The sequence below is a fragment of the Notothenia rossii genome (assembly GCF_949606895.1).
Source record: "Notothenia rossii genome assembly, chromosome: 5".
Taxonomy (NCBI): Eukaryota; Metazoa; Chordata; class Actinopteri; order Perciformes; family Nototheniidae; genus Notothenia; species Notothenia rossii.
In genome coordinates this window covers 53,110,193-53,122,735 of record NC_136903.1, presented here as the reverse complement: position 1 = coordinate 53,122,735, position 12,543 = coordinate 53,110,193, and the positions used below count along the sequence as shown (strand labels likewise).

The 12,543-nt window shown below is 39.1% G+C and overlaps 1 long non-coding RNA gene across 1 annotated transcript; it reads right to left on the bottom strand.

The window, feature by feature from the left end:
• Positions 1-1,908: 1,908 nt before the first annotated feature.
• On the bottom strand, positions 1,909-3,173 carry LOC307041144. Its single transcript, XR_013808706.1, has 3 exons — positions 2,780-3,173; positions 2,589-2,681; positions 1,909-2,390 (listed from the first exon to the last, which is right to left on the bottom strand). It is a non-coding gene; the product is annotated as an uncharacterized lncRNA (long non-coding RNA).
• Positions 3,174-12,543: the final 9,370 nt, after the last annotated feature.

Sequence of the window (12,543 nt, the reverse complement as noted above, 5' to 3'; positions counted from 1 at the left end):
ATTCTAATAGCGGGATTTGACAGGTTTAGGTAGGTCTATACAAAAACCTCTGGCAGTTCTAGTGTTAAGGTAATTAGGTACAGTAGAAGCCCTTTTTTATCAGTAACGAATTTAGCAGTTGAACATAAAAGTCAACTAACTGAGGGTCACTTGCAATGACAGTGTTGTGTCTAACTGAAAGCTTGTCACTCAGAGTAACCTACAGTTAATTTAGCTGCTGGAGAAGAAAGATCAGAGGGGGAGGGGGGGAGAGAGCTGTGGTTGATGGGCCATTAGTTATGTAAATACACAGCTCAGAGCTGCCGTTTCATTCAGACTGTTTAAAAAACGGTAACAACGGACTATTTTTCTTAGCGGATGCATGTCAATTTAAATCAATACATACAACTATTTTTTAAATCAATACAACTATTTTTTAAATCAATAAAAACATTTTCTAAATCCATAAAAGCATTTAAATTAATATTGGGAGTCATGTCGTTACTTTGTTGAGAATGTGGCCATGTAATAATCGGGGTATGGGGGGGTCTGGGACCCGGAGTAATCTGCGGCCCTGAGCTGTTATGTGCCATCATGACACGCATGGTGTTCTTTTTTTATATATTATAATGAAGTGCGAGCTGTGTGCTTGAGTCTTCCTGCCTGTCGGCTCTGTACTCATGGATGTATAATAAGGCTCTGCTGCTCCGAGATGATGGTCTAGCTTCAGCAGCTACATTACGGGTGCATTCGTTAATATTAACTGTGCGTCCGGAGTCACTGTGGCACAGACTGGACCGCTGGTGAACAGCTGTTAGAACGGGCCGTTCAGGTGTTCAGAGCAGAGCTCCCTGTCGGAGCGGCAGAGCGTGATGTGAACTGAAACGTTTTTCTGTGGCAATATTATTTAAGGAATCGTTGAGCTAGCTAGCTAGCATACATTGTCACTATCTGCTAACGTTAGCTTTAGCCTTCTATTTCTAATAGTTTTTTTCATAGGCTATAAACAGAGGTGGTATAAGTATATATATATATATATATATATATATATATATATATATATATATATATATATATATATATATTGTACTTGAGTAAAAGTAGAAGTACTCAGATCTTGTACTTGAGTAAAAGTAGAAGCACACAGATCTTGTACCTTTGTACAAGGAGAAGTACTCAGATCTTGTACTTGAGTAAAAGTAGAAGTACTCAGATCTTGTACTAGAGTAAAAGTAAAAGTACTCAGATCTTGTACTTGAGTAAAAGTAATAGTCCCAGAGTGTAGGAATACTCTGTTACAGTAAAAGTCCTGCATTCAAAATGTTCCTCAAGTAAAAGTAGAAAAGTATTCTCATCAAAATATAGTGAAAGTAGCAACAGTAAAAGTAGTCGTTGTGCAGATTGGTCCATTTCAGAATAATATATATGTTTTATAATGATTGATCATGAAAGTGTTCTCAAAGCTGGTAAAGGTGCAGCTAGTTTGAATGACTTTGTATACTGCAGGGTACACTGTAAATCGTAATAAGTTGACTTTACTTAACAAAGTTCAGGAAACCGATTGCCTCAACATTTCCAAGTAAAGTTAATCATTAATTTTAAGTTGTTTCAACTTAAAAGTACTGAGTTCAGGCAACTTATGTCATTACAGTAAACTTGAGTAGACCCAACTCAAGATCATTCATTACGATGACTATAAAAAGTTAGTTTAGACAACTAAAAGATCTGAGTTATGTTAAATTAGCACAACTCATAATAAAAAGTGAACCTTACTTGTCAAAGCAGTTCATTTTACTAGGGTAATATCAGGAAACCGATTCCCTCAACATTTTCAAGTAAGCTGAACTTAAAATGTTAAGCTGTTGTAACAAACAAGACATTTAAATGGTAATGATAATCACATTTTATTTGTTTTGTTAACAAACATATTTGGAGAGGCTGACTTCTGTACTTCCATCAGAAACATTTACACATTTATACAAACATACTCTGTGTGTACTGCAACGCGGCCTTTGAAAAAGAATAATAATAATAACAAAGAAAAATGTATTTTCCAAAAGAGTAAAGGTCCCAGTGGGAGGTGCTCTGACTCAATGCATCAGGGCATTTTTGAGTGATTGCAGTTTTGGTTTAAGGGACTTATGGCCAAGTGAGAGCATCACCCTTTGAATAAATTCAAAACTGTTCTTTAGTTGTTGAGGGTATTGCAAATTTAGGGCGTAGATGAGTCCAAAAAGTAGGCACATGGCATCTGGGAGAGTATTGATGCCGTCCATCACCATTTTCCCTTCCAATATGATGGCGATTGATGACGGTGCAAGGTGGAGTGAGTCAGGTGAAGCCAGGCTGTCTTCAGGGATGACTGTAAGGATCCCGATGGAGCTGTTGGAGATGTCCGGGTCATCACAATCCTATAACATAGGCAACAGTAAAATTACAACCACAATAACATTTTAAATGCAGAGTTTACCTTGGCCTGCTGAAGGCCCACTTTTGGCCAGTATCATAACAAAAGCTAAAATATATTTATGTAACACAAGGGACAGGATAAAATAGATTGGGCGTCCTGTGGCCTAGAATTTAAATAATGATGAAAAAAGACTACTTACAAAGCAAGTCTTGAAGAAGTCATTGTTTTCATCACCCAGGATGACAGGAAGGCCTCGGAGGACTGCTGTTTGCTTGCCATTAACATCTGTACCCTGAAATATATTGAAACACACATTACTCATAAGTGGTGAAGAATAATTTGTTAGCAGAAAACAAAAAATGTATGTTATTTGTGTATGAAAAAACTTACCGCTGGTGCCACCTGTTGCAGATACCCCTCAAGTTTGCGACCGACACTTCCCCCCTTGGATTTAAAGATGTCAAAGAAGCGGGGAGTGTATTTATCCAGTTCTTTGAAGAATTCTATCTTCAAATTTTTGCTCGACACGCGACAGAATTCTGCCACAATCTATGGGAAAGGTTAGACAAATTTAAGATTTTAAAATCTCATTTAAAGCCATCTTGGTCCTACATTAAAGAATAAAAAACACTAACATAAATGGTGCTAAAAGTAAAGTATGGAGGCATTATTGTAGCAAAACTATTAAACGTGTATCTTAATCTGTGTGTGCGTATTCAGATGTGTTAACGTATAATACAATCAGTAAATATGTTCTGAGATTTTTGAGCATGAACAGGAATCTTCAAATGTGTATTAAGATTCTATCTGAGATTCCATCTATCTCCAAAACTTAAAATACAGACAAGTGTCTTTTTACACAACTTTTGCAATACTTTTCCTAGGAAGATTTATAAATGCATGCAGCAATCAACAAATGTGTCTGGGGATTTGTCAAATACACATTCACAAATCTTAGGACACATTTACAGATTGTTTTAAAGATTTTGATATATGATGTTTTGATAGAATAATGGCCCCATATAAAGTGCTTTACAAAGAATCTTATCTTAATCTTCCTAATGTCACCGTCATGCACAATTACTCGTAGAATGGTCCGTGTCCCCATTGTTTGTTGTGATTCTAAAAAAGGATTCCAAAAAATGAAGTTAAATTCCTGTTTGATACTTCAAATCACATCCAGTCAGCACATAATATAATGTCTAAGGGTCACAAATGTTCTGCCTCTAATTTTGTAGGCTGCCAGAGGAAACGGGTCATTCAGATCACACAACATGTGCACCGAAAGTGATGACCCATGACTGCATAGCTCATAAGAACGCAGGTGCTCATTATACCATGCTGTCAGATGTTTGCACAAAAACAATACATCACTGTTAATGACAATGATTTTGTCAATTTGCCTGAAATCTGGTAGAGCTGAACAAGCACCAACAGACACAATCATATCTGGACTGTATTTGATGCCTTCAATGCTCACAGATGATGCAACAAAGACAGTGTTCTGAGCTGCATTCTTCTGTTTCAGTAAATTCTGAATATTCTCTGGGAAAGATGAAACCAATGAAACTGTCACCTTGTCCATTTGTATAGAAGGTTTGAAAAATGAGGAGGAATCCACATGGTATGCCATCATTCTTTGATGCCTGACAGCCAGAGTTTGTGTGACGTTTTTGAAGTTTTTTGTGTTGCGAATGACTTGTTTGAAAAATTTGTGTTTGCCTTCAAAGCGCATTGTCCACATGTCTCTGAGTGGCCCATGTATTCTCATCAGCTGTGGATAATGCTCAACAAAGTGGTGCTTGGGGCGCAATCTGAAATGAGGAAATACTTCTAAAAGTAAGCCTCTATGCTCTGAGATCTTGGCCTCGAGAAAATCAATAGAATCTTCCGTTAATCTAAATGATGCTGCCAGGTCTAGTATGTCCTTCAAAAGCATCAACATTTCCCATGTTTGATCATTCTCTGGGAAATCAAATCCAATCATGAGTGGGAGAAGTCTTGTCAGGGCCCAGTTTTCATGGGCGTTCCCGCCGATGGTACCTCTAGAAGCAAATGTAGCTGGGATGGTCTGAGGCTGATCAGTTTTGTCAGTGAATTTGTAAGGGAAGTTTTTGATGGCTTCATTCAAGGACTCAACAGAGATGTACTTCTTGGAGATCAAATCCTTAATACACAAAGACATCTCAATCGGGACGATACCCTCCAAGAGGTCATGCATTAGGTCAGGTGGAAACCCAGTGACGGTGTGGAAATGTTCCAAATTCTCTCTTAAAACACAAGGACCTTGAACCCCATACTGTTTTACCAAAGTTGGATCCTCTAAAACTTGAGAAACTTGCATGTCATGATTCTGGCTGGTTCTGCGCTCAAATTCTCCTGAACGGACCTCTTTCAGCTGAATGTCACTCTTCTTCACCATGCAAAATCGGCAAGGGTGCTCCACTGTGAAACATTCCTGGAAACCAGCCAAAGAATGAGCCCCTAGGTTATCAGCTGACACATAGAGTACAGTTCCTTTCACACACTCGCCTAACTGTTCAACATAGACACCGTGTTTTTCAAGAGTAACCAGGTCTTTTAAAAGTGGGTGAAGGACATCAGCATAGCCATACTGTTTGACTGCACTTGCTCTGCATAACATTGCTAGCTGAATAGAGTGAAGAGAAGATCTGTGTTTTGCCAGAAGATTGGCAAGGACCCAATACACACCACACAGTTTGTGTTTCTTTCTTGAAGTGCCCAGAGGATTGGCTATCTCAAAGTCATCAATGTAAAGCCAAAGGACAATCCGGAGGGTCTCAGTTTTAAAGAAAGCCTTCTCACGATAGTGTGTGCCATCTCTATAAGTGTTGTATCCATCAACAGAGGCATCTTGACTGAGAAGTTTTTCTAAAACATCAGCTCTGTTTAACAATTTTTGTAACATTTCCATGATTGGCACATAAGTTAGTGATTTTGATTCTTGTCCAAGCTTGTATTCAACTGGCATCACTAGAGGGAATTCCTTTTCAAAATATGATGCTCTTTTACAAGCTGTGGAGAGTGACCTGCCAGCATCAGTCATTTTCAGGAACTGGTTATTCTCTTTGACAGCATTTGTAATCTCCCTCAAAACAGAATCACTGTCAGTGACACCATGTTCATCAAGAATGTTCTTAATGGCATTATGCAAAAGAGGCTCTGATAAAAGAACAATCTGATTCAGATGTTGGATTACTTCCTGTACTGCAATGTCAGATATATGCAAGATTGCCTGCAGTTTTAGAAATACAGAGGCTAAATTGTGTTCCAGTTGATGCGGTAAATCATCCAGATTTTCAATTTGAGCCTCTTCCTCATTTTCCTCTTGAAAAAAAACAATAGGATCATTGTGAAGAGCCTAATCTTGTGGTGCATCTTGAGACAGATTTGGATCTGAATTGTAAGCTGCACTGGTCACAGCAATGTCAGGCTTCAACTTCTTCTGTCTTGGATGACTCCATGTTCTTTACATTTATGAGCATTAAATGTTGAGTACACATTGCTCTCAAAAGTGCAGTTTTCAAATGGACATTTCACCATTTCCTGTTTTTTAAGATGTTGGCGCAAATGGGTGAAGAAAACGACTTCTGTACAGGGTTCTTCAAAATCGCAAAGAGGACAATGGTATATCACAGGGATTTCACCAGCTTCGCTCATCTGCATATCATGGAAGTGATGTCTTGTTAAATGGACTTTCAAGGCATTAAATGACTTGAATGAACACAGACAATCTTTGTAGAGGCATGGAATTGGAGTGGTTCTGGCATAGCTTCCATGTTTTAAGCGATAGTGCTTCAATAGCTGAGCCCTCTTTTCACAAGAAAATATGCAGTACTTACACTTCCAATGCATGTTTTCTGTCTCTGAAGATCAATACCTACAGACAAAAAATTGAAAAACACAATAAGTTAAACTGCATTCAAACTATACAGGGTTTCTGCACAAATTCTGAAATGAATTTTCATGCATTTCCAGACCATGACAAAATATAGAATAACACTTTACCAAACTAATAATGCAAATAAGGCCTGCAACTATGTTAGAAATAATTTAGAAATGTTTTTTAATATCGTCTTGTGTTATTTTAGAATGTTTGAAAATATACAATCCGCCCGTATATATATATCAGTATGTAGTTAAATGTGACGTTTTTTTAATTGTAATTAAATTAATTCATTTATAAGGCAGCTTGTGTTAAAATATTGCATGTAAAATATTAGTTTTTAGTGTTTTAGGACGCGGTAGGGCTGTGCGGTATGACAACAAATGATATGATGGTATTTTTCCTAATTATAACGCAGTGTGTGCTCTCGTGTGTGTGTCGGGAGGGGAGCCCCGCCCTTCAGAAACAGAGCTGAGGAGAATGTATTTTTCTAATTTATTTTTATATATGCAAATTGCAACTGAAGTAATCTATCTACGGTCACTTTATGCATTGAACATGTGCTCTTTTATTAAATAAACTAAACGCTTATGTTATTTATCCAATTTATGTGCATGTTTCAGTGTCCACTGCATTGCTTTGCACGTTCTCTCCTCAGCTCTGTTTCTGAAGGGCGGGGCTCCCCTCCCGACACACACACACACACACAAATGCACACACTCACTGTCAGAGACAAGAGCGGAGGAAAGGAGGAGAACAACAAAGTGTAAAAAGTCAAACAACAAAAGTCAAAATCCCGTTTGTGTCCCACACACTTTCAAATTAGTTTATCATTATTTGTTTAGCCTCAAGCCGTCATGTCACGGAGGAGCAGGACACACAGCCTGCCTAAAACGAACGTAGCTTGCACATTCTAAAAATAGCTCACTGATGATGATGAGCAAGTAAAAATTGTTAAAGAGCAACTTGCAGGTTAGAGACACCAGTGAATAAATGTGTAGGAAAATGATGAATACGCTAGATTTTCAAAAAAATATACAGAAATATACACTACAGTGACATCTGGCGTCGTTTTGGCTTTAATATCGTCTGTTAGCTGAGTTTCTTCCCGTGAAGTGGGTATGCATCATTAATAGGTTTTTAAATGTTAAGAAGCCCTCAGACGCTGTTTTTTGCAAGATGTTGCGTCCCGCGGGGGCAACCCGGCTTAACAGGCTAAAGTGAGAACAATAGCAACGCCTAAAATGGCGGTAGAGGAGAGTGCAGCAGTGGCTAATGTGTGCTAACAGGGAATGCAGCAGTTGCTAAATGTTTCAACCGTTAACGAACATGCTGCTTTTGCTTTTACACAAGTTTTCTTCAAATACATTTATTTTACCGGAATTAATTCCACGGCATATGACCTACATGACGGGCTAACTTTCTTAGCTTCAAAGTTAGCTCTTAGCCTCTTACCTTATAGCCTTACCACGATTTTTACTTAAACGCGGTAAAAGTCGGTTTTCATCTGAGTAAAGAGGATGACTCATTACAAAAAATAACGATAGCTAACCCTGAATGATTTTGGCTAACTTCCCAACTCTAGCACAATATTGTTTGTTAAAACGTACCTTCTCATACGGCTCTGCTTCTCATGTCCAGACTCTCGACAATGCTTTCTTCCCGCTTCGTTCCATGACCCATGACGTCGGTCTGACGTCTCTGTGGCAAACTGCGCATGTGTAGTCGCCGAAGCCTTCCGAGTTCTGTCGAGTTTCTCCGAGTGGTGTCCACGTGTGTTCAAAGAGAGCTGCTCACTCATACTTTAAAGTAACGGTTACTTCAAGCTGATGAGTTAAATAACTTCTCTCACAAGAAAGTAGTTTTAACTTTGTTATATTGAGTTAAGGCGAGACACGGCAGGCAAAAACATTGTTTTTCATGCCCATGTCAATTTTGAGATTTTGTGCTATTTTGATTCAATAAGATGTTTTCTTTCAGGCTTTTGGAAGGAAAACGTACAAAATACACATTTAGGTGTTTATTTTACTATAGTTTGTCTATTTCCGTCGGTAGATTTCTCCTAAATTCACCAAAAGTTAGCAATCTAACGTAACATAAAGTGCCGTGACCGCTGTTTGCTCCATGTCATGAGAGGTACCGTTGGAAAGCTCAGGTTCTCCTGCACAATCTCATCGGATCCAAATATGGTCATTTCCTTTGTATCAGCAACCAATCGTGAAAGTACAAAGGGGTCATCTGACCAAAGAACGGAATCTTATTGGCTGGTGTCAACTTCTGACAACGTGATTCGTTCAGATGCGTCACGTGGTGCGCCATGACACTTCCTTGTTTATATTTGCGCTGAAAATTTAAATCTCAAAATGCCGAAACATCCGCGAAAAAATCGTTCAAAGAGAAGAGGACAACAATTGTCACTTGCACGTAGCAAGGTAGAAGACAAAACAAATGACCCCGAACCTGAAAAACCTTCACTTAGTGCGTCAATGCGCAAGCTGTCACCCAAAGAGCAGGAGGGTTTAGATAGCGCCACACAGCAGTGGCTGATAATACATGTAGCGCGGCTGAATGAACTGCTCAGTGGGTTGATTTGCCCAAATTGCGCAGGGACAGGGCTCAAAGTTAACATCGATCCGCAAAACCATGGTTTCTGTAGCAGCTTAATTTTAGAGTGCAGTCTGTGTGATGGTGGGTACCGCAAAAGTGTGTACACATCTACACGTCTTCAAGACGAAACCAGGAAGGATGTTGCTTTTGATGTGAATGTGAGAATGGTGCTCTTAGCGCACGAGTTAGGCTTGGGCTATGCAGCTCTGAAGAAAATTCCTGCACTTCATCTCAAAACCTATCAGAGACATGACAAGAGACTGACAGGTATAGAAACAGGATTGAGACCAAGAAAACTTGGAACTATTGAATTCAGAGTATAACTTATCAGGACATTCAGTTGACTTATTTTTTTCTCTTATTAGTGGCAGAAATAGAGAGAGGCCTGGAGTCACTTCACAGGACAAGGGAGCAGGTCAGGCAGGCTTATGCAGATGTGGACCCAGATGTTGCAGAGTTGCTGAGGGAGGATGCAGAGGCAGTTATAAACATCAGCGTGTCATTTGATGGCACATGGCAAAAGCGAGGCTTCACATCCCATTATGGGATCGGTGTGTGCATTGACATCCTTACTGGATTGGTGATAGACTATGAAATCCTATCATCCTATTGCCATGCTTGTGCTCTAAAGGGAAATGCCAAGCAAGAGCAAAAGATTACAGAAGAGGAGTATGACAGTTGGCGACAGACACATAGTGATTGTGCAAGAAACTTTGCAGGGTCAAGCAAGGCAATGGAGCAGGAGTCAGCCAAGAGGATGTGGGCCAGGTCTGTGAATCGCCACCAGGTGCGGTACACAGAGATGTTGTCAGATGGGGATAGCGCAGCATTTAGGGAGGTGGTTGCACTGAACCCATACCCTGGGCATGAAGTGGTGAAATTAGAGTGCATTAATCATGCCCACAAGCGAATGGGTACAGCACTCAGAAAAATGAGTTCACAGAAAAAGTTAGGAGGGAAGGGTGTAGGGAAGCTGACTGCAAAGAAATGCAAAACTTTGCAAAATTATTACAGGGGGGCAATTCTCAACAACCAGGGTTCAATCGATAAAATGAAGGGAGAAATATGGGCAGGTCTCCTCCACGGCATGTCTACTGATGACAGCCCCTTACACACCAGGTGCAATCCCTCCTGGTGTTGGTATAGGAAAGCAGAGGATAATGGGGAAACACCTGGTAGCCACAAAGAACATGCTGGAAACGTTTTAAAGCGAGAGGTGGGGGAGAAGCTTATCCCTGTGTACCACCGCATGTCAAGTGACAGCCTGCTCCAGAGAATGCATCATGGAGGTACTCAAAATGCCAATGAGTGCCTCAACTCTGTGATATGGGCGCGGTGTCCAAAAACGGTCTTTGTGGGGAAAAGCAGGGTTGAGGCAGCTGGAAGTATGGCCATCTCCACCTTTAATGAAGGTGCCTCTGCCATGCTGGCTGTTATGGAGAAGTTGTGGCTCCAGAGCACAGCTGTTACTGTCAGCGCAATGAGACAAAGTGATTTGCTGAGAATTTCAAAAGCTGAGGCCATTACATCTGCTAGTTTGAAATATAGGCGCAAGAGTCTAAGCACAGCAAAAAAGTGAAAAGACATCAGCAGGAGATGCAGGAGGGGCCTACTTATGGAGCAGGCATGGACTAGGGTGGCAGTTCTGCAGTGCGTGTGTTACTGTGGTCGTAGTGTGTGTGTGTTACTGTGGTTTTGTTCATCAGGTACATACTGTGTTACTCAGTTTTCAGTTGTATTGTGTTTTATATGTTCTATATTGTTGTTGTTGTTGTAAGTATTAGATTAGATATTGTGTCTGAAAATAGTGTCTTCCAATAAAAAAAATATGGAATTTGACAATACATATCTTTAAAACATATCGTTTTTTCTCCTACTCTGAGCACAAAATGTCCACTTCAGTAGCACGTAGACACACCAAACCTTCCAGTTATATTCCTATTCATATTCTGAAGGCTTTTACAGAAGGGTTTGTTCATTTATCATTCATAGCCTGAATTATATAACATGTTATACCTAAAAACATGGCGAAAATTGATATTTTAGGGCTGTTGACAGTATTTTCTGATTTATTTAGTGATAAAAAGAGATATAAAAAATCCCTTCTGTAAAAGCCTTCAATTCTAATATGACAACAAAATGAAACAAGAATTTTGAACCTGGCTTTATCCAATAAAAAAAATTTGTTTCCTGAAATGTGTTAAAATATGCACATATTTAATGAGATTATGGCTAATTTGCATATTTAAACATGCTATTTCTGAAAACTTGTAATACAAAAAACAATTGCCTTATTGTAAGTAATTAACTGGAGAAATGTCTAGCTGATATCTTTAAGTTAAAAAAATTACCCTATTCACCTGTAGTGTCTCGCCTTAAGTTAACAAATAATGTAGATATCAGTTGATGTCACTATTTTGTTTAAGTAAGGTTAACAATTACAATTTACAGTGTAGCTTATGGATTTACTCCAGGTGGAACTAAAGTCTGATTTAACACTTGATTATGTTTCACATCATTCATCCACATCTGTAAAGTAACTAAAGGTATTAAATACATGTAGTGGAGTAGAAGTACACCACGTACCTCTGAACTGTAGTGGGGTAGAAGAACAAAGTAGCAAAACATTGAAATACTTAAATAAAGTACAAGTATCTCAAAATTGTGCCCAAGTATAGTACTTGTTGAGTTTATGAACTTAGTTACTTTACACCATGTGGCTATAAAGATAGAAAGACTAAGCCTTGCACAGAGGCATGAAAATACATTTTCAAAATGCTCAACAGTGCTGCCAAAATTATAAACTGACTGCTACACAATTTAAAATAAATGCTTTTATATATTTGTATTAGATGTGACTCTTTGGCGTTTCTGTTATTATTAACACTGCTGCTTTAGTTGTTCTGCTAATATCCTCTGTTATTCCTCATTTTAAAGCCGATATTCCGTGGGGTGGGGGAGCCGGGGGCTCTGATCCTTGTCACCTTTTTCATACCTGATGAGTTTGCATCCCTGTATGTTAAAAAGCCTCAGTCACCTTAATTAATGTAATAAAAACATCTCAGGTCAGTAACACTCAAAGCTAAATGTGCAATACCATGTTCAGCTATGTTACTATTTATAATGAGCTAACACGCCACGTTGCCACCACGTGGCCTAAAAGTGGTAGTTTGGTGGCACTGTGCACAACTTTGTAGCCACGTGGCCCCAACGTTGTGGTTCACCACAAGCACCCGTCTAAGTGTGCACAACGTGGTAGCCACGTGGCCCCAACGTTGTGGTTCACCACAAGCACCCGTCTAAAAATACTGATTTGTTTAATGTTATAGATTTATTTATTCATTTCCTTTTTGTCAGAATATGAGTTTGAAGGATAGTAATTTGTGCAAAAAATATTACTTCGGTGGTTTTACAAAGAAAATACCACGTTGTGGCCACGTTGAAATATAACGTATAAATACCACGTTGTGGCCACGTTGAAATATAACGTTTTCCTTTCCATGCAAGTGGGTGCACATACATATGATTTGTATGCAAATAGATGGAGTCTACTCTATTATGTAGTTGAATATTGTTCGTCCATTTGTTGCTGTTGATGTTTATAACTGTATATGCTCTCACCAGCCTAAGAATTCAACCA